The sequence below is a fragment of the Dermacentor andersoni genome, chromosome 2, assembly GCF_023375885.2.
Source record: "Dermacentor andersoni chromosome 2, qqDerAnde1_hic_scaffold, whole genome shotgun sequence".
In the NCBI taxonomy this organism is placed as follows: Eukaryota; Metazoa; Arthropoda; class Arachnida; order Ixodida; family Ixodidae; genus Dermacentor; species Dermacentor andersoni.
Genome location: NC_092815.1, coordinates 42999041 through 43020600, shown reverse-complemented (window position 1 = coordinate 43020600; position 21560 = coordinate 42999041). Strand labels below are relative to the sequence as shown.

The 21560-nt window shown below is 46.2% G+C and overlaps 1 long non-coding RNA gene across 1 annotated transcript in view; it reads left to right on the top strand.

Moving 5' to 3' along the window:
- Window positions 1–9220: 9220 nt before the first annotated feature.
- Window positions 9221–21560, top strand: part of LOC129387727 (uncharacterized) — a 96614-nt gene continuing 84274 nt past the window's right edge. The window contains exon 1 of the long non-coding RNA XR_008614914.2: window positions 9221–9360. This is a non-coding gene — a long non-coding RNA (uncharacterized lncRNA). The remainder of the gene's footprint in view (window positions 9361–21560) is intronic.

The window sequence follows — 21560 nt, the reverse complement described above, 5'->3', positions numbered from 1 at the left end:
GTTACCACCGACTTCTATTGCGCACTCCTTAATGATGCCCATGAGGTTGTCGTTCATTGCTTCAACACTAAGGTCCTCTTCCTGAGTTAAAGCCGAATACCTGTTCTGTAGTTTGATCCGGAATTCCTCTAGTTTCCCTCTTACCGCTAACTCATTGATTGGCTTCTTGTGTACCAGTTTCTTTCGTTCCCTCCTCAAGTCTAGGCTAATTCGAGTTCTTACCATCCTGTGGTCACTGCAGCGTACCTTGCCGAGCACGTCTACATCTTGAATGACGCCAGGGTTCGCGCAGAGTATGAAGTCGATTTCATTTCTAGTCTCACCATTCGGGCTCCTCCACGTCCACTTTCGGCTAACCCGCTTGCGGAAAAAGGTATTCATTATCCGCATATTATTCTGTTCTGCAAACTCTACTAATAATTCTCCTCTGCTATTCCTAGAGCCTATGCTATATTCCCCCACTGACTTGTCTCCAGCCTGCTTCTTGCCTACCCTGGCATTGAAGTCGCCCATCAGTATAGTGTATTTTGTTTTGACTTTACTCATCGCCGATTCTACGTCTTCATAAAAGCTTTCGACTTCCTGGTCATCATGACTAGATGTAGGAGCGTAGACCTGTACAACCTTCATTTTGTACCTCTTATTAAGTTTCACAACAAGACATGCCACCCTCTCGTTAATGCTATAGAATTCCTGTATGTTACCAGCTATTTCCTTATTAATCAGGAATCCGACTCCTAGTTCTCGTCTCTCCGCTAAGCCCCGGTAACACAGTACATGCCCGCTTTTTAGCACTGTATATGCTTCTTTTGTCCTCCTAACCTCACTGAGCCCTATTATATCCCATTTACTACCCTCTAATTCCTCCAATAACACTGCTAGACTCGCCTCACTAGATAGCGTTCTAACGTTAAACGTTGCCAGGTTCAGATTCCAATGGCGGCCTGTCCGGAGCCAGGTATTCTTAGCACCCTCTGCAGCGTCACAGATCTGACCGCCGCCGTGGTCAGTTGCTTCGCGGCTGCTGGGGACTGAGGGCCGGGGTTCGATTGTTGTATTCATATAGGAGGTTGTGGCCAAGTACTGCACCAGGGTGGCCAATCCTGCTCTGGTGAGAGAGTGCGTTACCGGTTCTGGTCACCGGGATCAGGCCGCACTCCAGGCCTGTTTGTGCAATTTTCTCAACACACGTTTTTTTTTTTTTTTTTTTTTTGTACTTTCCGGTGGAGAATAGCGCGGCACCGGGATTTGAATCACGGTCCTCTTGCACTGGAGACGGATACTCTACCGTCCCCGTAGGAGTTAAATTAAAAATTAATTTATGGGGTTGTACGTGACAAAACCACTTTCTGATTATGCACGCCGTAGTGGAGGACTCCGAAAATTTCGACCACCTGGGGTTCTTTAACGTGCACCTAATTCTAAGTACACGGGTGTTTTCGCATTTCGCCCCCATCGAAATGCGGCCGCCGTGGTCGGGGTCCGATCCCGCGACCTCGTGCTCAGCAGTCTAACACCATAACCACTGAGCAACCACGGCGGGTCCCGCAGGAGTTGTACGCCTCATTTAACCTACAGTGGTGCCCTATTTGGTCGGTCAAGGTGGACCAATCTGAGCTCGGTTATACCGCATGGATGGCACTCGGCTACAGAACCTGGTATTTATGACCTGCACATGTGAGTGTGAGGCCATACATATTTGAAGATATATATCGTTCTTTTTTTTTTCTTTTTAGGAGGGTTCCCGTACAGTGATAAAATAAAGGACAAGGCATTAAAAGAAAGAAAAAAAAAAGAAATGGGGCGAAAAAAAAAAGGAACATAACAGGTGATTTGAACTCGTGACCCTTCGATGTTGCCCGGAAAGATAGCTCAGTCGGTTGGTTCGTCAGGCCCCAGGCTACTTTCAAGCGCCACAGCTCCTGCTCCGAGCCTCACAGTTACGTGGAGAGAGACTCATGTTGTCCGCGATAGTCGGTTTTTGCTTGTAAGTATTGAACCTCTTAAAAGATGAGGGGGAAATATGCGCTCACCGAGAGGTCATCGTCTGCACGGGACCCCCACCAGGCACCTTAATGAGATTGGGGGGGGGGGGCTCTGTGGGCCGGACACAAAGCCTCCCTTCTCCGCCGGCCAAGCCGGGAAAACGCGCTTTCCGATCGCTCAAGGTTGCGCGGACATAGTGTAACTCTAGCGTCTAGAAGAAGCTTGGAAGTTGGAAGGCATACTTTCTAGGAAAAATGGCCGCTCGAGGAGAAGAGCGAACTCGAGCGGCTTTAGAGGCTAGGAAAACTGCCTTAAAATATTTAGACTTGAGGGAAAGCTTCGTTAACAAACTATAACACGGCAATCAGCACTCGAATACGATGAGAGAAATTACTGAGATGTGGAAAATTCCCATGAAAAAAATCTGGTTTGCGAGACAAATGCTTGTATGTATTGAACCTCTTAAAAGATGAGGGGGAAATATGCGCTCACCGAGAGGGCATCTTCAGCACGGGACCACCCCAAGGCACCTTACAGAGATGTGGAGAGCTTCGCGGCCGGAACGAAGCATCCCTTCTCCGCCGGCCAAGAGGGGGAAACGGGCTTTCCGATCGCTCAAGGTTGCGCGGACAAAGCAAAACTCTAGCGTCTAGGAAAAGCTTAACCAGGTGCGATGGCGGCACGCATAGCGTGGGAAGCTAGCCGCCAGAATAATTATACCAAGGACTGCTGCTGATGAGGGCGAAATACCTTCGTGTAATTATAATAACCCTAATAGGACTACTTTCAAAAAAAAAGGAAGGAAACGGCCCATAGGGCTATACTACGAGAGCTATGACTGATAGTTTTCTGTATATATATATATATATATTCATCTCATCTATGGGATCGCATGCGTGCGCTGTTGCTTTGCCTCTGCGTGTAGTATAGTTAAGAGAGCCAGTTTAAGGGCGGAGAAGAAGAAAGAAAAGAAAAGCAAAAACTGCAGCGCCGTGGTTTTAAAGCGCACCCGTGGTAGAGAAACGGAATGCGATATAAGCGTGCGTAGCCATGATACGCACACGACAAACTGCCTTAAAATATTTAGACTTGACGGAAAGCTTCGGTAACAAACGATAGCACACCAATCAGCACTCGAATATAATTATAACCCTAATACTAATTGTAAATATTCATCTCATCTATGGGATCTAATGCGCGCGCTGTTGCTTTGTTCTGTGTGTAGTAGTTAAGAGAGCCTGTTTAAGGGCGGAGAAGTGGGAAGGAAAGGATAGTCTCTGAAGCAAACTTGCAGCGTCGTGGTTTTAAAGCGCAACCGTGGTAGAGAAACGGAAGGCGATATAAGCGTGCGTGGCCATGATACGCACACGACAAACTGCCTTAAAATATTTAGACTTGAGGGAAAGCTTCGTTAGCAACGATAGCACGGCAATCAGCACTCGAATATAATTATAACCCTAATAATAATTGTAAATATTCATCTCATCTATGGGATCTAATGCGCGCGCTGTTGCTTTGTCTCTGCGTGTAGTAGTTGAGAGAGCCAGTTTAAGGGCGGAGAAGTGGGAAGGAAAGGATAGTCTCTGAAACAAACTTGCCGCGTCGTGGTTTTAAAGCGCAACCGTGGTAGAGAAACGGAAGGCGATATAAGCGTGCGTGGCCATGATATGCACACGACAAACTGCCTTAAAATCGCAGATCGCTAGTCACTAAACACCAAAACTCTTGAATCAATCAGTGCTAGAGCAATAGCCACCTGCTCGGTGAGCCCCGGATCTTTGGTATAAATGGAAGCGGCATTTCTAACCCTCCCTTTACCATCTACCACCACCACCGAATAAGCATCTTTCCCATTAATCCATGCGGCGTCAACAAACGCAGACTCCTGGGAATAAGCTGGTAACCCCTAGCGGCCATCGCTAGTACCAACAGCACCACCACATACTGCCAACGTCAGCAACTGCAGGCGTCTAGACTTGCCACAGAGAGAGAGAGAGAGCAGAGAGAGAGAAAGCAAAGGAAAGATAGGAAGGCTAGTTGGAGAATGTCTTCGGTTGGCTACCCTGTACCGGGCTGGGAGGAAAGGGGTCGATGTCTCAATGTCTACTTAGTCGCCACGCATGTGACGTGTGAGTGGGTGCTACATACTACAATCGGCCATCCCTAAATATGGTGCTTAGGAATGGGCCATAATGACTAAAAATACCACAAGCAATGACGAAGACAAACAACAGAGAAAAATACAAATGAGCCACGTACGGAGGCAACAAGAGGGACACCACATGTGCTTTCACATATCCCTCACTGAAGTGTAGCATGCAAAAGCCTTCCGGTTTTTTCTTCACGGCGGGGGTAAACCTTAGGAAGATGGCCTGACGACGATATACAAACAGGACGGCTTGATCATGAGAACGACAGTAAGTTTCATCAGCGTAACCGAAAGAACGGACGGAAGGACAAAGCAAACCCAGCTTCTAGCTCCTAAGTGCTCTGATAATAAAAAGTGACGTTAACATTATTATAAACATTAGCCATACCTGGCAATTATACCTCCTGACGTGCCTTCTAGTATTGCTGGCCATTTCTTTTATGGCACGGAACGCTTCTTTCCTGATAATATTTTCATACGCAAATGCAGAATAGGTTATGATCAGGATATATCGCTTCAGAAAGAACTTTAGTCATCATATATTCATGTAAGGCCATATTTCAGATACTCATTAGGTTTTCGAATGGGCTAATGGTAAATTACAAGTTATACGCGAAAACGCGGAAGTATAAGAACAGCGTAGGGAGGAAGTGTACAACACGTCACGTACCGAAGCAGTTGGTCACGGAAAAGTAAATGCGCGCTACTTTTCTGCCATCTTTTGCTCCATTCATTACGACCGCAGCCTTCTTTAGCTGAAGGATGAAGGAAGAGATAAAGCTGACGCCTTTAGGTTCTATTTCAACCGAGAAGCCGTTCTCACCTTTCTTCGTTTGCTTTCTTGCATGCCTTTTCTGTATTTTTTCTGACAAATAATCACGTACTTTCACGCGCATCGATCCTTGCTATTGTTGGCCCGCGAACGCCAGACGCTAATCATGGAACCAAAACAGAAAACATGGGCCACACTTCCATGGCACTGGACTGCCTGTGGTGCGTACGGACGTTACTCGCGTTGGCGTTGTTCTTTATTTTTCTAGTACGTGCTTTTCCGGGTTGTATTACCCACCAAGGAGCCGTCTCGGCTTGTACAAGATTGTTCCAGTGATTGCGTTCTCACGGGGACTGGACGTGAGAACGCTCAAGCAGTGCACGCGGCTCATTTTCGGAAGCTCCCTGCTGCCGAACTGAGGTGCAGATGTTAAACTGTAGTGTTCGACCGGGCCACCGGGACAAACGCGCTCTGATGACGAAGAACTGTGATGGCACGGCTCGGTCAAATCAGTGAGCGTGTTACGATGCTTTTAATAAGCCGAAGTCCTCTACACCAAGCTGCGGCTATAGCAGACGAATTTGACTGTTATGCTTCACAAATATGCCTATGTTGTACAGCTGTTTTTAATTTAACCCCTGTAACAACTCCCAGAGCAGTAATATTGAAATTTACTCTGTTCTTATCTTTCTTTTCTTTTGCCTTTTCTTTTGCCTAATTTTGCTTGTTGCATAATGCAAAGAGCATTGAAAGATAGTAGGGAAACCAGGCTTTTTTTTTTTTATTTCCCCAGCGACAAGAAAGCCATTGAGGCATGTTAGGAGAGTGAAAGGCACAAAATGGCAGGGAATAGTTCTGAAATATATCCGCTTGGGTCCAACGCGTTGTATTATATATTATCTTTATTAGACCTCTTACGCTGCGACTAAAAGAACCAACCCTGTCTAGCATAACTGATGTCAAAAAAAGAATGAGACAGACTTGAGGTAAATTAAATTATGGTGTATTACGGGCCAAAATCGCGATCTGATTATGAGGCACGCCGTAGTGAGGGACTCCGATTTAATTCTGACCACCCGGCGATCTTTAACGTGCACCTTAATCTAACTACACACGTGTTTTTGCATTTTGCCCACATGGAAATGCGGTCACCGCGGCCGGGATCTAATGCTACAACGTCGTGCTTCGCAGCGCGAAACCAAAACCACTAAGCAACCATGGCAGTCAATCTTGAGCGGCAAACATTAACGCAGTCCTCATTAATCAGCTTTCGCTGTTATTGGGTGGAACTGTGTCAATATGAGCGCCGATCGAATGAGGAAGTACACATTCTTATAGCCTGTCGAAACAAAAGGAAACGAAAAACACATGCATTTGCTTGAGTTTTAGTAATCCGTAATAAGGTATTTCTGCTAACGGGGTGTGTTCGTTAAGGCTATGCAAGAAGGACCAATTTTCCAAATCAAAAGACAATGATCACTTACTGGGTCTTGTGCTTCGTTACCATAACAAAAAAGCAGTCACGAGTATTTCTGCCACTACATCTAATAAAACACTCAGTCGGAGTATATTGCCCCTTCATATTTTAGTTTTCTTTCTTGCGGAAGCTAAACCTAACGCAGGTTGCGAATTCCACGAAGTTCAGCCTCAAAACACTCCTTCATAAATATACGTATGGTGTAAGTTACAGGAAACTTCATCTATTAGACAACTTTCCTTTTACAGCGAAGCTGTATATGGCTCTGATCCGGAGTTATGTGGTGGCGTCTGCGAGCAGAAAATATCAATATCAGCAATGGCTCCAGCATAGTCGCCTTCTTCGTTGGCGCCCATCGGCGCAACCTCCCGAACTCGCTCGTGCCACATCTCGCGCGTTCGTTGCCGTCGTCTTCTTCCACAGCGGGCTCCGTTGTGTAAAAAAACTATCATCATCATCCACGCCTCTTTCAAGTGCGGCTGACGTCACGGCTCTAGAGAAGAACAACGTAATAGATCTCAGTTTCGTTCCGCCGCGTGTCGTCAGGACTGCAGAAGAACAGCGCGCGTATGAAGAGCGACGGAAGGAGCAACGACGCGAGTGTGATCGTCGAAGGCGTGCGGACGCTGATGCGGCGGCCGACGAACGCGCACGCTAGACGACACGTAACCTACTTGCAACAACCAACGAAGCATGCCGTGAGTCAGAGAATGGCAGGCTTCATGGTATGAAGCATGCCATTCATATACTTCATGGTGTGGCATGAGTCAAGGGGTCTACGCGGATGAGTTCAAACTTCCACAGCTGGCTCGTTGGTGGCCCTCGGCGAAACCGCGCGAACGCGCTCATGCCACTGCTCACGCACGCGTCGTCGTCGTCTTCCACAGCTGGTTCCCTTGCCACTCGTAATGCTGTACAATTTCACATCTCTTCTGTCGTCGCAATGGGGAGGCCGCGTTTACGGGGGGTATGAGCCATCACTTAAGGGTGTATGAGCCATTCATTGTCTTACGTGATGGACACATTTAATGACAGAGGCGATACGCGAATGTGTGCTCGTTCCTATATCATCACGATGACCACAGATCAGGACAATAAATATGTTCGTACCTTTGTTCAAAATTCTGTGTCACCTCTGTGCCGTGCACTAAACAGCTTGGCTTGCCATCTACCTTCGCAAAGTGAAATGGCTCGTCAAATTTTTTAATAGGTTTACGGCTGCGGTAATTTACTTCGAGACCCTGTTATTCATAATTGACGTTTTTTGTTGTTTAAATTAAATAATGAAGTGCTTGAACGAGTAACTAGTGCGTATGGTCAAATGTAGGGTTAATACGAAAGTAGTAGGCGTCACGTAGGGTGTTCTGTTTAGCCAACGGGTACAGCAAATATCCACAAAACACCGTCTTTCGCTTCAGTCAAACTAAGTAAAAACACAAGAAACAAGTTTATTCGCAATGTTTTATTCATTGCATCGATTACAGCGTTAACACGGAGGCTGTTGTGAGTGAAATCAACGGCGGTCACCAACAGGTGTTGTATACGTAACTTGCACTAATCTGTAACTATAAGGCAGACGTTGTACTCGGCAGAATACATCGCAGGCGATGGGCCACACTACCCTATGCGATGCATCCTAGGCCCCCAAATTTCCCACAATCCCTCTTTTAAGGCGCTAATTCATTTCAATACGCTCACTCGGTCATGCCATTTTATCGCATTTCCATGGTCGCTAGCTTCCATTGCGACTTGAGGTCCGCTTTACAAGTCGGACCTGCTGACGCTCCCGTCTTGTACCCAGTGCCGGCTCATCAGCATTCCTTGAGCCCTAAAGGCCTCTTTCCCACAAGGCCGTGGCCGTGTCCTATACGCTGATTACCACTCAACTTACCAAGCGCGACATTCCGAGATGCAGGTCGCGACTGTCTTTTCTTGAGCAAGACGAAACTGCATGATAGGCCCGCCGTGGCGCCTGTTATGCTGAATCAGCTTTCTTAGAGACTAGTCTCCGAAGTCACCGATGCTTGCCGACATGCTTTTAAGCACGGCTGCTCGATGTGTGCCTTTTTATCCAATGGCTTTGTCTTTAGTATAAAGCTGTTTCGAGCAGCGGTAGAGTGTTAGAAATTCTGCATGATGGTGAAAGAGAAATATTGAGAGAATTGAAGCCTTTGTCTTACTTAAGTTAGACGTGCCTCTTTTCCTCCTAAGTTCTTAGGCTGCCTAGTGTTGATCATGCGGAATTGGCTCTTTAACTCAATGCATGTTGGAAAATTCTTGGGCCGACAAGTCGTACATCTTGTGATAAAACAATTTGTATTTTTATTGACCATGTGGACAAGAACGGGCTCATTTTTTCTGCACATACTCGGCATGTACTCCTGAATTCTCTCCATGGACCAGCGAAAACTAGTGGTTTGGTTGTTGCCTGCCACAACAACTATGTCAGATATTAACAGAGGCTACGTTTGAGTCATCACTGTGCATCACTGTTTAAAAAGACACCTGATGCTCTAGTTTACACTGTTAAAACAACCGTAAAATTACAGGAACATCCCACGGGACCACAGCCGCACTAACGCCATACCTGCCGCGCCCTTTAACGGGCTTCAAGGGCTGCAAACAGTTTCACAAAAAAATCCTATTTTCGGGTAGCATAACTAGTTATGTTTAGTGTGACTGATGGGGTGAGTGCCGTCATTGTCTCCGATTTCCACGAGACCCATCCTATATCGGTTTAACTAATGCAGCATTAAAACTTCGATCGAACTAACTTTTTGCTCGGAACTTGCGCGATGACGCCACCGCGCGGAAGAACAAAGCCAGGCGCAGGCAGGTCTGGTTTCTGTGGTGGTTTCGGATGTGCGAGCAGCGGTGGCTTCGTCCCAGCTTTCATCATTTCCCGCGTTTTTCGCTGCTGCAAAGCCCAGCGGTGGAACGTTATGTATTCTTCGGCTCGTGTCGAAGAATTGCACGGTAAGTTCGAAAGACCTTGAATTATTTGTTGTGTCAGAAAGCTGTTCACTACGAACCCGTGATCCACCACCTGCCCGTGCGCCTGCCTTTCTGTATGACACGCTTCCTTGCTATAGGTTAATATTCTAGACCTTATGCGAGTGCTTTTGTGACGTTCAGTCGTCACCATTCTTTCTGTGCATGCAACTGAGCGGCGAAGCTTGCTCTATCGCCTCTGGGAAGTTAAAATTTGTCGCGCAATCGCCGGCCGGTGCTTGCTTGTCACTTCATCTATTGACGCTCACGCAGCCAATGTGTGTAGTTGGTGTGCCTCTGCGATGGTGGTTTGCATAGTGTGTCATTGCACGAGTTTGTATCGGCATTGATGGGGAGCCCGCATCTCCTGCGTATATCTCACAAGTGCTAATAATAACGCGAGAAAGTGCGGCCAGAGTTGCCACCCGCGCTTTACACAGGCGCACCGGCGTTATATTACGCGCCGCTGCTCAGGGGGCGTTCGACTAACGCTGAAAAGAAATTCGCAAGTCAGCTGCGGTTATCACAGCACGATTATCTTTTGTTGGGGCATCGCGCATCGTTCCCGACGCTGGCGGCAAACGAGGCGCTGGCAAGGCTGCGCTACTTCAACAAAAACGTCACTGGTAGCCGAGCGCCAGCCGGCACGGCTCAGACATCTTATCTCGATATATATAAGGCGAGGTGTAGGGGAGGAATGACTTAGCGGCACGGTACGGCGCGGCACGGCGTGGCACGCGTGCACAGTCTAGGGAGCACGCTTGCGTTTCATGACGTCACGCGCAAGCTGACACAAAGAAACATGGAAGAAAAACTTCATGCAACGAAAGAAGACGAGGAAGTGTCATGAAGGGCACACGCCGAGCGTTTCAAATAGCTGGTTGGCTTTGGAACAAGAAAAATATGCTAGGTGTCGGGGCCTAATGGTTAGTGTTTCGGGCTGTTGTCCGATTCGACTCCACCGTCGGTCACACATTGTTTTCATTTTGCGTGGCCCTGTATAAAGGGGCTTCATCCAGACAGAGGCGAAATCCAGGTTGGTAGGTTACAGCAGTGCTTCCGCACTAAAATAAGCAAGGAAAGCTAGCTGCGTTCTTGATTACTTGCGTCGTTCCTTGATACTCGCACCCCTTTCTCTGAAATTGCTGGAATATTCGACAAAAGTACGACGGAGAATAAAGTATTCCTGTCCAGTTTGGACAGATTACCGGCGCGAGTCTTTGTTATTTTTCTTCAGCGTACTATCTCACGTGAAAGAACTTGTCCGTTGGCTCCTTGACTCATGTAATAATTGTAATTATTAACTCAATAATTATCACTTACTTATAGAATAGGTTATGCCTTTATACCTACACCTTATTTCGTACAAACTGCACATTTGCAGTTTCCGGAACGCACGAAACGCTTCTCTGGCGCGCTTAGCCAAGACCAGAAGGCGAACGCTCCAAGGAAACCATGAGTAGAACGACAAGAACCGCGGCGTAGGTTTCTGCCTAATAAATAACAATACTATAAAGGAAGTGCGCTGTTACTCACCTCTTTTGCAGGCATAGAGGAAGAGGAAACTTGCAGGTAGTGAATACGAGAATAATAATTCCATACGCGGTTTTCCTTGTGGATACGAGAAAATGGTGAATACATAAAGTGCTTGCGTAGCCAGTCTGTAGTATGGAATAATATTCAATTTTTAATATTACTGATAAGATGTTGTTAAACTACGTAGGCGTTTGGCTTGCAATAAACAATTTGGCTTCCTCATAATCCCTGTCCATTGGCTCGCAATATATATATATATATATATATATATATATATATATATATATATATTATCTGCATCATTCTCTCAGTGCATGCGATTATCTCAGAAGTTATGCGAGCACTTTCACCAGCGAACGTGGCATTTATTTGGCCAGTGAAAACCTCTTATTCTTTCATGACACACGACTGCATTGTTAGCTACCTTGTTTATTTTACGTTTATTTTCGCCTTCCGTCCGGTTACGGTGATTGCGTTTGACGCAACGCACACTTCCGCCACTGATTGACTGCGCTGCTGACGCCAGCCGCTTCATCTACTGAGCAGTGATCGATGGAAACGTTGTTGTATGGACCGATAAGAGCGAACAGACTTCGGGCGCACAACAGGGAAAAAAGCTTGGAGTCAATCTGCGACGCGTTCCCGGAAAGTCCGCGGGGCTTCTGCTCCGCTCCACCTCGGCCATCGCCGTGCTTATCGACGAAAGGGTCAGTCGCGATGAACGACTCGGCACAGAATCTTGCGAGATAATGCGATTCCGTCGTTTCTTCTCGTCGTCGTCGTTGTCAGCGATTGTCCGACTCGCCTTCCTTCAAGATGGCAGCCGAGACAACAAGGACTCAACGTCCCGTCGTGTTAGGGCCCTGTTTTCCTTTCAGGGAATCGTGCTTTCGGCAGAAGCGATGTATGTGTTTGCGCGTGTGTTGTCTGTGTAACCCTTTACTTCGTCGTTGAAAAAGCCTTAACAGCTTTATATATAGATCCTTGCGCTCTGCGCGGACTTCTGGTCTGGGGTCCCTTGTTCCTGATGGAATGCTGCGCGATGTGTCCTCCATTTTCCTTTCGTTCTATCGACTCCGAGGAGGATGCAGTAGCATTGTAGATGGCAGCGGCCTGGGTTTCCATTGGGTAGCGCCCTATCAAATAGCTTCTTGGACGTTGTTGTTCCGCGTAACTTTGCAGCCCGACTGGAGCGAGTGTAGACGTGGACTAAAAAAAAAATGGAAAAGGTAGTGATGCGGCCAACAGAGGCGCCACGGCACCTGCACTTTTCTTTTGCTTTAGAGCTCACGACTTTTCTTCTGCTCTCCTCTCTTCGTTTTGGCATTCGGTGTAATTGGAAGAGCCAATTATTTCCAGACTTCCGTGTAGAGTACAGCAGAAACAGACGGCTGCATTTCGGATATTTCCGAACGCGCGATATGAGAATAAAAAGTGGGGAAGCGGTGTTGAGTTACCCGTCATAAGAGAAGCAGTCTTACATTCCTGAGTGTATGTATAAATATGGAAAACAAGTGCACTCCTCCGATCAAGACGTATATAGCAGCAAACCACATTATGTAAGAATGACATAGCTATAAAGCCTATTGTGCGCCTATTCTACGCTTTGTTATGAAGTTTTAGGGCTCCCCAATAGTTTCGCACCGTTCCGCAGTGAGCTTCAGCTGAGGTTTACCATGCGTAGCTTTTAGCAGCGGAAGCTCGTGTATTGAGCTCACATCCGTGCTGCTATGCCAATCACCCAAACAAGCTGGATGTGGTTTTACGTAGCCAAATAATTTGTCTGCAAAAGTTATTATGCGATAAAATATTCAGCATGAATACCGACTACGGGAAGCAAAATTTACGCCATACCTACAATTATTATTAGGGTTATAATTATATTCGAGTGCTGATTGCCGTGCTATCGTTTGTTAACGAAGCTTTCCCTCAAGTCTAAATATTTTAACGCAGTTGGTCGTGTGCGTATCATGTCCACGTACGCTTATATCGCCTTCCGTTTCTCTACCACGGGAGCGCTTTAAAACCACGGCGCTGCAATTTTGCTTCAGAGACTCTCCTTTCATCCCTTCTTCTCCTCTCTTAAACTGGCTCTCTTAACTACTACACGCAGAGACAAAGCAACAGCGCGCGCATTAGATCCCATAGATGAGATGAATATTTACAATTATTATTAGGGTTATAATTATATTCGAGTGCTGATTGCCGTGCTATCGTTTGTTAACGAAGCTTTCCCTCAAGTCTAAATATATTAAGGCAGTTTGTCGTTTGCGTATCATGGCCACGTACGCTTATATCACGTTCCGTTTCTCTACCACGGGTGCGCTTTAAAACCACGGCGCTCCTTCCGTCTCCTCCTCCCTTAAACTGGCTCTCTTAACTACTACACGCAGAGACAAAGCAACAGCGCGCGCATTCGATCACGCGCTCGCCGTGCACGTGATCAAGCTTTTCCTAGTCTCTAAAGCCGCTCGAGTTCGCTCTTCTCCTCGGGCGGCCATTTTTCCAAGAAAGTATGCCTTCCAACCACTTCCTTTTTTACCCCTTTTTTCTTATTTAAACGTATTTTCCTTTATTTTATCACTGTACGGGAACCCTCCTAAAAAATATTATATATATCCTCAATTATGTATGGCCACACATGTGCAGGTCATAAATACCAGGTTCTCTAGCCGAGTGCCATCCGTGCGGTATAACCGAGGTCAGATTGGTCCATCTTGACTGCTCAAATAAGGTCCCACTGTAGGTTAAATGAGGCGTACAACTCCTGCGGGATCCGCCGTGGTTACTCAGTGGCTATGGTGTTAGACTGCTGAGCACGAGGTCGCGGGATCGGATCCCGGCCACGGCGGCCGCATTTCGACGGGGGCGAAATGCAAAACCACCCGTGTACTTAGATTTAGGTGCACGTTAAAGAACCCCAGGTGGTCGAAATTTCCGGAGTCCTCCACTACGGCGTGCCTCATAATCAGAAAGTGGTTTTGTCACCTAAAACCCCATAATTTATTTTCAATTTAACTCCTGCGGGGACGGTAGAGTATCCACCTCACGTGCAAGAGGACCGTGATTCAAATCCTGGTGCCGCACAATTCTCCACCGGAAAATACAAAAAAAAAACAACCGTGTGTTGAGAAAATTGCACAAACAGGCCTGGAGTGCGGCCTGATCCCGGTGACCAGAACCGGTAACGCACTCTCTCACCAGAGCAGGATTGGCCACCCTGGTGCAGTACTTGGCCACAACCTACTATATGAATACAACAATCAAACCCCGGCCCTCAGTCTCCAGCAGCCGCGAAGCAACTGACCACGGCGGTGGTCAGATCTGTGATGCAGCAGAGGGTGCTTAGAATACCTGGCTCCGGACAGGCGGCCATTGAAATCTGAACCTGGCAACGTTTAACGTTAGAACATTATCTAGTGAGGCGAGTCTAGCAGTGTTATTGGAGGAATTAGAGGGTAGTAAATGGGATATAATAGGGCTCAGTGAGGTTAGGAGGACAAAAGAAGCATATACAGTGCTAAAAAGCGGGCACGTTCTGTGCTACCGGGGCTTAGCGGAGAGACGAGAACTAGGAGTCGGATTCCTGATTAATAAGGAAATAGCTGGTAACATACAGGAATTCTATAGCATTAACGAGAGGGTGGCAGGCCATGTTGTGAAACTTAATAGGAGGTACAAATTGAAAGTAGTACAAGTCTACGCCCCTACATCCAGTCATGATGACCAGGAAGTCGAAAGCTTTTATAAAGACGTGGAATCGGCGATGGGTAAAGTCAAAACAAAATACACTATACTGATGGGCGACTTCAATGCCAGGGTAGGCAAGAAGCAGGCCGGAGACAAGTCAGTGGGGGAATATGGCATAGGCTCTAGGAATAGCAGAGGAGAGTTATTAGTAGAGTTTGCAGAACAGAATAATATGCGGATAATGAATACCTTTTTCCGAAAGCGGGCTAGCCGAAAGTGGACGTGGAGGAGCCCGAATGGTGAGACTAGATATGAAATCGACTTCATGCTCTACGCGAACCCTGGCATCATACAATATGTATACGTGCTCGGCAAGGGGCGCTGCATTGACCATAGGATGGTAAGAACTCGAATTAGCCTTGACTTGAGGAGGGAACGGAAGAAACTGGTACATAAGAAGCCAATCAATGAGTTAGCGGTAAGAGGGAAACTAGAGGAAGTCCGGATCAAGCTACAGAACAGGTATTCGGCTTTAACCCAGGAAGAGGACCATAGTGTTGAAGCAATGAACGACAATCTTATGGGCATCATTAAGGAGTGCGCAATAGAAGTCGGTGGTAACGCCGTTAAACAGGAAACCAGTCAGCTATCGCAGGAGACGAAAGATCTGATCAAGAAACGCCAATGTATGAAAGCCTCTAACCCTACAGCTAGAATAGAACTGGCAGAACTTTCTAAGTTAATCAACAAGCGTAAGACAGCGGACATAAGGAACTATAATATGGATAGAATTGAACAGGCTCTCAGGAACGGAGGAAGCCTAAAAGCAGTGAAGAAGAAACTAGGAATAGGCAAGAATCAGATGTGTGCGTTAAGAGACAAAGCCGGCAATATCGTTACTAATATGGATGAGATAGTTCAAGTGGCTGAAGAGTTTTATAGAGATTTATACAGTACCAGTAACACCCACGACGATAAGGTGAGAGAGAATAGTCTAGAGGAAGTTGAAATCCCACAAGTAACGCCGGAAGAGGTAAAGAACGCCTAGGGAGCTATGCAAAGGGGGAAGGCAGCTGGGGAGGATCAGGTAACAGCAGATTTGTTGAAGGATGGTGGGCAGATTGTTCTAGAGAAACTGGCCACCCTATATACGCAATGCCTCATGACTTCGAGCGTATCGGAATCTTGGAAAAACGCTAACATAATCCTAATCCATAAGAAAGGGGACGCCAAAGACTTGAAAAATTATGGACAGATCAGTTTACTGTCCGTTGCCTGCAAAGTATTTACTAAGGTAATCACAAATAGAATCAGGAATACCTTAGACTTCTGTCAACTAAAGGACCAGGCAGGATTCCGTAAAGGCTACTCAACAATAGACCATATTCACACTATCAATAAGGTAATAGAGAAATGTGCGAAATATAACCAACCCCTATATATAGCCTTCATTGATTACGAAAAAGCATTTGATTCAGTCGAAACCTCAGCAGTCATGAAGGCACTACGGGATCAGGGTGTAGACGAGCCATATGTAAAAATACTGGAAGATATCTATAGCGATTCCACAGCCACCGTAGTCCTCCACAAAGAAAGCAACAAAATCCCAATAAAGAAAGGCGTCAGACAGGGAGATACGATATCTCCAATGCTTTTCACAGCATGTTTACAGGAGGTATTCAGGGACCTGGAGTGGGAAGAATTGGGGATAAAAGTTGATGGAGAATACCTTAGCAACTTTCGATTCGCTGATGATATTGCCTTGCTTAGTAACTCAGGAGACCAATTGTAATGCATTCTCACTGACCTGGAGAGTCAAAGCAGAAGGGTGGGTCTGAAAATTAATCTACAGAAAACTAAAGTAATGTTTAACAGTCTCGGAAGAGAACAGCAGTTTACAATAGGTAGTGAGACACTGGAAGTGGTAAGGAAATACATCTACTTAGGGCAGGTAGTGACCACGGATCCGGATCATGAGACTGAAGTAACCAGAAGAATAAGAATGGGCTGGGGTGCGTTTGGCAGGCATTCTCAAATCATGAACAGCAGGTTGCCACTATCCCTCAAGAGGAAAGTGTATAACAGCTGTGTCTTGCCAGTACTCACGTATGGGGCAGAAACCTGGAGGCTTACGAAAAGGGTTCTGCTGAAATTGAGGACGACGCAACGAGCTATGGAAAGAAGAATGATAGGTGTAACGTTAAGGGATAAGAAAAGAGCACATTGGGTGAGGGAACAAACGCGGGTAAATGACATCTTAGTTGAAATCAAGAAAAATAAATGGGCATGGGCCGGAGATGTAATGAGGAGGGAAGATAACCGATGGTCATTAAGGGTTACGGACTGGATTCCAAGGGAAGGGAAGCGTAGTAGGGGGCGGCAGAAAGTTAGGTGGGCGGATGACATTAAGACGTTTGCAGGGACAACATGGCCACAATTAGTACATGACCGGGGTAGTTGGAGAAGTATGGGAGAGGCCTTTGCCCTGCAGTGGGCGTAACTAGGCTGATGATGATGATGAAGTTCCTAGAAATTCCTAGTCATCGCACAGTCGGCAGTTCTTAATTAATGTGTTCTTAGTGCTTATGCGAAGAGCTCAGCCATCATTATCATCAGCTTATTTTTGTGCCATGCTATTAGTCTTGTCCTAGGTAAAGTTCTCGCGTATAGACAGGAAACTAGACTAAAACTCCGCCGCTTTATCAGTGGTGTGTTTAGCCGGCTCACCTCGACAGCGGCCCCCGCCCCAGGTGGCACATTTTCTCGGCGAACCTTCTTGTTGTTGCCCTCGGACGAAAAATTCCCGACTTGGGTGCCACGCATGGATAACAGGCCGCCTGTATGCGACACGCCATTTCTGCGTGACTCTAGATCAACATTTTCTTGGCCATAGGCGTCCTCCAGAACACGTGGATTTCGTACCTCCTCCCCATAAGCAACCTCCAAAGCGTTGAAAAATCATTCAAAAATTAATTCCTAGTTCATACTGCTGCTCATTTTGAGCTTATGTACCATTATTCCTCATACAAAATCAGTGTGCGCATATTGTCTCAAGAAGTACATCACACAAACTTCATCCTAAATATACGTGATTGGAACTTGCGAACACTGAACCAATACCCATAAACGCTACCATCGGACGAAGGCCTCTTCCAGAGATCTCCCGCTAACACTGTGTCCTTCGGTTGGCTGACTCCTACGTATGCCTCCTGTTTTCCTCGTCTCTTTGTGTGTTGTACGCTTTGGGTTGTACATCGTGCGCACCGAAGATCTGCGGAATAATTTTTCGTAGCATTCGACTCGGGCTGTCATGAAAAAAACAGCGAACTGATCACCAGGCCACAAAAGTACTCCCGGTATCACACTATAGAGCAACCCAAACTACAATATTTCGATAAGAATGATACATTCGTGTCCTGTGCCATCAACGTTTTTGATCACTGAGCAGCTTGAGCTAGCTCTAAATATACTAGACGACTTTATGTCCAATCCGCCTAATGCTGCCTAGCCCTGACGGCTTAAATAAAGCTCTTACTCCTGAGCCCACGCACGCTCTTTGAAGACGATAGAACCCAGGCATGATGTATCTACGGAAGGGCACAATATCTCTTCCGGAAGCCCGCGTCGGTCGCAGCTTTAATGTGGTTTCCTTTTATAGCTTCTAGTATTATCCGCCGATCTTATTCATTGCGCAGTAATGATCATAAAGTGTGCAGGGTGTGCTTTTATAATGCATAAGGTTGTCAATTTTCTTTTTGTTTTTGCTTTCCTTTCATCGATGTTCGTTTTCTTCAGTGCTAGGCAATGTAAAGAGTTGTCATGAGAAACAACACGTGAGATATCAGAAAGAGATCCCGCGCTGCAACACCATATTGGTCGTTTTACGTGGCGTTATCCGGCTATAAAATATGAGCGTCAGGCCGAAACATTTCTTGTATATTTGCGAGAGGTTATACATGAGGATAATAAAAATTAACGAAGCGATGATTTTTCAGTAAAGAAAATGCAACCGGGCGCCCCATGTAATAACGTGTATAGCAAAACGAAAAACTGCATTGCTTCTATCATTACGTCACCACGGTTTCAAAGGAGCAGGGGAGGTTGCGACTGTGAAACAAAGTGTTCGCTTCCTTCTACTCCTCATTTGTGACGTGTTTCTGTAGACTCTTTCCGATAAGTAATTTGTTAATTGATTGATTTGTCCCAAACTAGGTTGTTCACCCTTCTGTAACTTGAGTGAAGTTAGAAGAATGACGTCAAGAGAAATAAATAATTACTGCAGTAAAGCAACTATTTATCCTTCTGTGGTCGTTCAGTAGTATAGAAACAAAAAAAAAGCAATACCACTCGGCCTTAAAGTGAACACAACAGAGTTACACCACATTTTTTCGTGTATCGATAAACGATGCACAAGATCTTAGGTGCCCCATGCCCCAAACTATCCTCTCTTCGCGGACCGAGTGATTGTTTCTGCAAGCGGAAAATAACCGTATTGATTGCAACACGCCTTTTGTGTCGGGTTATTGCGCTACATGCGTGGAAAGGTTCATCAAGTATTGGCTTCGTCACTCTGCCACCTTCTGTCACATTGTCCGACTTTTCATAATCCGCGAAGAAGCATGAGCCTCTTTCGCTGTCCTCACATTGATTCCAAACAATTAATCACCCTCCTTGAGATGTCACTCAACTTCGTGAAAAATCACGGCTTCACTTTTCGGCTGCGGTGGCCAAGTCCTGGGGAATGTGTGACGTGTTTCCGTCGTGAAGCCCCATTAGCCTCTATTCCGACTGGGCGACAAGTAGGCCAACCGCGTTAAGAAACTCACGATAGTCGTGCTGTTCATGTGTAACACTGGCCCCGTTGCACGAGGCGACCGACAAGTAATGGAATACGTGTTCCCAACAAGCGTCCATGAGGTGCCGACCAAACAGTTGAGTAGTTTCTTTCATTCTCTCTCTCTCGCTCTATCTTTCTATATACGTATATATAGGATGTTCTACATCCATCGCCGTTGGTCGTGAGTGGTGGCGCTGGTTAACACGCACAGGGTGAGTTCTAATAGTAAAACATAAATAGCCGAAAAATTGGATCGCAAAGCGGCGCCGCGATAGCTTAATTGCTCAGAGCTTCGCACACCCAATGTGAAGGCGTGGAATAGTTCCCAATCTGTGGCAAAGTTGTTATTTCATCCACTAACATTTCCCTTAATTTACCATTTCTTTAATTCAGTTAGTAAGTGCAGGTAATTTCCCCTTTGTTGTCCTTGGTGTATTTGTTTGTTGGCTTCCTTATGATATGATTTTATAAACGAGAAGAAACGGGGTTAACCGAGAGTCCCGATTTTTTATTAATCATGTCACAAGAAGCCATCAAACAAAGACACCAAGGATAACACAGGGGAAGTTTTATACTTGATTATTGAATTAAAGAAATGATCGATTATTGGAAATTAAATGGGATCAAAAAACAACTTGCCACATAGGGGGAAGGATCCCACATGACCGCATTACGCGTGCGACGCTCCATAAATTGCGCTACCGCGGCGCCATTTTTCCCATCCACTTTCTGGGGTATTTATGTGTTACTACTAGAACTAACCGTGGGAGCCAGTTAGCCAGCGCCACCACTCACAAACCTTGGCGGAGAATGTAGAAAATCCTTTCTCCCGCAGGCGTCACCAGTACATGATCTTTTTGGGTGAACGCCACTGGTCAATAAACCCACACACGCTACCTGAAGGCATCAATGTTGCCGGATTTGAGACCCTGGTTATGTAAGGAATGAGAAGAAAGGGGCTGAACCCAGGCGCGTGATCTTCATTTATTATATAAGAAGCCAACAAACAAAGACACCAAGGACATCGCAGGGGAAATTACTTGTACATAAAAACGGAATTGAGGAAATGGTAAGTTAATGTAAGTGAAAGTGGATTAATAAATAACTTGTCGCCTTCATGGGAGGCTTAGGCCATCATAAAGTGCTGGTTGTACAATAAAAGTTTATTCCTTCTCCTCCTCCTCCTGGTGGGAAATGACCCACGTGGAATATATATATATATATATATATATATATATATATATATATATATATATATATATATATATATATGCTCCTATGCCATATATATATATATATATATATATGGCATAGGAGCAGGGCCGGTGTCAGGCCGACTCAAGGAGCAGGAGCCGGGAGGACCCATATTAGCGATTTCCTGGGGAACCACCGACTGGATCAGCGATATCGTCTCAGCAGTGTTGTTCCAAGAGGTCTGTTGAGGCGAGGCAAGAAGCACTGCTTCGAGTTCGCGGCGTACATTGCGGGTCACGTTTTTGCTTGGTGGTGGCAAGCTAGATTGGTCGGTGGGGTCGGTACAAGTACAGATCGCTGCAGTATTTGGAAGCCGTGTAAACTGAGTGTGTATATGGCGACTCTTTGCCTGCTCGAAACGGCGGCATCCCTTCATGATGGCCTCAACAGTCGATAAATTTCTAAAGACCAGAAGGTTGAATGCGTTGTCCACGATGCCTTTGATAATGTGTCCAATCTTGTCGGCCTCTGGCATGGACGTGTAGATATTGTGACAGAGGGTGAGGACGTCCTGACTGTAGGAGACATACGACTCAGTATTAGTTTAGGCACGCGTGGCGGGTTGTTGCTTGGCGGCTAGTTGTCGACCGGTCGGATTGCCAAAAACGTCGGAAAGCGTCTCTTTAAACGACTCCCAGCTGGTTAGCTCTTCCTCGTGTGTGTAAAACTACATTCGCGGTGTTCCGTCGAGGTAGAACACGACATTGGCCCGCATTATGGTCAGATCCCACGTGCTCACTTTTCTGACAGGCTCATACATCTTCAACCATACTTCTTCGTCAACACCATCGAGGCCGGTGAACCTGCAGGGGTCTTGCGGCTGAGGTACAGCAACGTACTGGGTATGCGTAGTCGGCATTGCAACTGC